Here is a 3,698-nt window from a genome sequence, read left to right as displayed (position 1 = left end):
CCAGCATTCATAAAAAACTAAAACTGAGTGAAGTATCATCATGTTTTCAATTAAAGTCATAAGTATTATTTTTTACTTTCCTGGATGTTTACATACTTATATGACTTTATTTTCTAGAACTGATTTTATTCTGCTTGCCTGCCATTATTGGACCTTTTGTTCCCCCCCAAAAAACACGTAAGAAGAAGCAAGCCTGTTGGAATTAATTCAATATATAATTAATTTCTTATATATGTATATTTGTTTCATTATTTTTCACCAACATTATTTGAAATAGTTTAATTTTTATGCATTATTTGAACATTGGATTCTCTCCTACAGTAGGTATATCAAGTCAATACTCACAATATTAACAGCTATGAATTGGCTAGCTTTACATTTGTATTACTTATGTCTGGCAGCGTTTATTCTTATAGTTAAGGAAACCATTACCTATAGACATGAATGACATGTTACCTTTTTTTTTTTTTTTGATGGTATTGGTTGTTGTTGTTCTGTGGTTGTGGTTATGGTTTCCATTACAATTTTTCCAGGTCATTGTGCCATTAAGATATATGAATATTGGATAAACCATGGATATTCTTTTTCGTTGCATGAATTAATAGTTTTCATTTTTAATTTTTCATTGGAATTTGGGAGTTTTTTTGGTATTAGAAAAAAAAATGACCTTCCCTTGATGACAGCTCAGAGGGAAGCATGCTAAATTCAAAGCTATGCCTGAGTTCCTTTAATTAGTGCTTTAGTCTCTATCCATGCTCATAAGTGAAGTAAAAATGTATTTTTCTGACATTTAACAAAAGCATAGGAAAAACTTCTTGCTTTGTTAGAATTAAATACTTCGGTACTTACCAATATATTCAGTGACTATTCAGAAAATTATGAAATTTTTGTGGCAATCATTAATTGTATCTAAAAAAATTCTATCCAGAAGTGATGTGTCGGGATTGAACTACAGAAAGAGAGGAGACCTGGAAATGCTAGGTCACTGCCCCACTCCCATTACCATCACTATCACGAGATTCTTTTTTTTTTTTAAGATTTTATTTATTTATTTGAGAGAGAGAGAATGAGAGAGAGAGAGAGAGAGAGAGAGAGCATGAGAGGGGGGAGGGTCACTGAGCAGGGAGCCTGATGTGGGACTCAATCCTGGGACTCCGGGATCATGACCTGAGCCCAAGCAGTCACTTAACCAACTGAGCCACCCAGGTGCCCCCCATCATGAGATTCTTTTTTTTTTTTTTTGGCTCGGTACAGTATACTTTATTGATGGTACGTGACAAGGTAGGGCTCCCCAAGCCCCTCCCCTTCTTCAGGGGGTCTGGGATGGAAACGGTGGAGGTCCAGAGATTCTCAGTGTTTGGGGGGATAAGTCGGGGCAGGGACTCCCCAGCAGCTGAGGGCCTCTCTCTTCCTCTTGTTGTCGCTGGGGCTGGTGGTCCAGGGGGCTTTTACTCCTTGGAGGCCATGTGTACCATAAGGTCCACCACCTGGTTGCTGTAGCCAAATTCATTTTCATACCAGGAAAAGAGCTTGACAAAGTGGTCGTTGAGAGCAATGCCAACCCCGGCAACAAAGGTGGAGGAGCGGGTGTCACTGTTAAAGTTGCAGGAGACAACCTGGTCCTCAGTGTACCCCAGGATGCCCTTGAGGGGGCCCTCTGATGCCTGCTTCACCACCTTCTTGATGTCGTCATATTTAGCAACTTTCTCCAGGCGGCAGGTCAGATCCACAACGGACACGTTGGGGGTGGGGACACAGAAGGCCATGACAGTAAGCTTCCCGTTCAGCTCAGGGATGACCTTGCCCACAGCCTTGGCAGCGCCAGTGGAAGCAGGGATGATGTTCTGGGCAGCCCCTCGGCCATCCTGCCACAGCTTCCCAGAGGGGCCGTCCACGGTCTTCTGGGTGGCTGTGATGGCATGGATGGTGGTCAGGAGTCCCTCCACCATGCCGAAGTTGTCATGGATGACCTTGGCCAGAGGAGCCAAGCAGTTGGTGGTGCAGGAGGCATTGCTGACAATCTTGAGGGAGTTGTCATACTTCTCATGGTTCATACCCATCACAAACATGGGGGCATTGGCAGAAGGAGCAGAGATGATGACCCTCTTGGCCCCACCCTTCAAGTGAGCCCCAGCCTTCTCCATGGTGATGAAGATGCCAGTGGACTCCACAACATATTCAGCACTAGCATCACCCCATTTGATGTTGGCGGGATCTCGCTCCTGGAAGATGGGGATGGACTTTCCATTGATGACAAGTTTCCAGTTCTCAGCCTTGACTGTGCCGTGGAATTTGCCAGGGGTGGAATCATACTGCAATATGTAGACCATATAGTTGAGGTCAATGAAGTAGTCATTGATGGCGACAATATCCACTTTGCCACAGTTAAAAGCGGCCCTGGTGACCAGGCACCCAATACAGCCAAATCCGTTCACTCTGACCTTCACCATCGTGTCTCGGGGATGCGGCTGGCACTACACCAGAAGATGCGGCTATCTGTCGAATGGGGAGGAGCCGAGAGCCCCATCACGAGATTCTTATGGAGCATATCCTTAATATCCATTTGGTCTTCCTGAGCAACAATGGTTTGAACATGTAACATCTGGTGTTTTGTTGCTGGTCACCCTGCTCGCTGTTCTTCCTCCTGGGAAGTCTGCTGTCGATGTCAGTGGCTCTTTTATTGTGATAGCTTTACACATGGCTGTAGAGTCTCTGAAGCTCCTCCCACAAATGGCAGAGTCTAATTTCTCTCCCCTTGATTGTGGACACTGGTAATGAAAAAAATGAGGCAAAAAATAAAACTGCATTTTTTCTGAGGCTAGGTAGAAAAAAATGGCACTGCTTTTGCATGGTACTCTCTCCCTCTTCAGATATGTGCCTAAGCCTAGAGGAAAGCGCTCTGCCTGCCTTGAGGCTGCCATGCCTGAGAGGCCTCATGAGGAGGGCGCATGGGACCGATGTCCCTGGTTCAGCAGGACGCAGCTGTTTGTCTGAGCGTCGACCCTCCGCAGCGCCCTCCAGCCTCAGGATTCAAGGCCGCCATAATTAATGCAAATTTAGCAGAGATGAGCCTATCCTCTCCAACCTGTCCAAATTCCTGATCCACAGAGTCTGTGAGCATAAAAGAGGATGGCTGTATGCCAGTAAGTGTTCATTTGTTTTGTAGTCATCGTAACCAAACTCCTTTAAAATACATTCTTAAGAACCTAATTGATCCAGGGGCACCCGGGTGACTCGGTCGGTTGAGCATCAGACTCTTGATTTCAGCTCAGGCCTCCATGACCTCAGGGTTGTGAGGTCAAGCCCCACATCGGGCTCTGAGGTTAGCTTGGGGTCGGCGTGTCCCTCCCCCACTGCTCCTCCTCCCGCTTTCTCTCTCCCTCAAAAAAATAAATAAAAATACTTAAAAAAAAAAACCTGATGGATCCATTGACATCACAGGTCCCTTTTGCCCACTCTTTCTCCCATATCTTAACTTAAATCAATTTCTAATCAATAATGGAGTATTAAAGTACATATGTGAACATCAAAATAACTTCTATTTTAGAAGCTAAGTGTGAAGTTACTAATTCTTTTCTGTTCTTTGAACATGTTTAATTCCAATAAAATATAACTTTCATTTACATTTTTTAAATAATTGTCTTTTCCTTTTCCTTTTTAGATAATAATTGAGATGAGATCAAGCCCTTAAGGATCAT

General features: G+C 44.0%; 1 pseudogene; it reads right to left on the bottom strand.

Moving 5' to 3' along the window:
- Window positions 1-1,448: 1,448 nt before the first annotated feature.
- On the bottom strand, window positions 1,449-2,450 carry LOC114223666 (glyceraldehyde-3-phosphate dehydrogenase pseudogene; annotated as a pseudogene).
- Between the last annotated feature and the right edge of the window lie 1,248 nt (window positions 2,451-3,698).

Source organism: Eumetopias jubatus, unplaced genomic scaffold, assembly GCF_037043125.1.
Source record: "Eumetopias jubatus isolate StellerSeaLion01/CBP00866 unplaced genomic scaffold, mEumJub1_p1.0 scaffold_5, whole genome shotgun sequence".
NCBI lineage: Eukaryota > Metazoa > Chordata > Mammalia > Carnivora > Otariidae > Eumetopias > Eumetopias jubatus.
The sequence above is the reverse complement of the archived record's forward strand: the minus strand, read 5'-3'. Positions and strand labels throughout refer to the sequence as shown.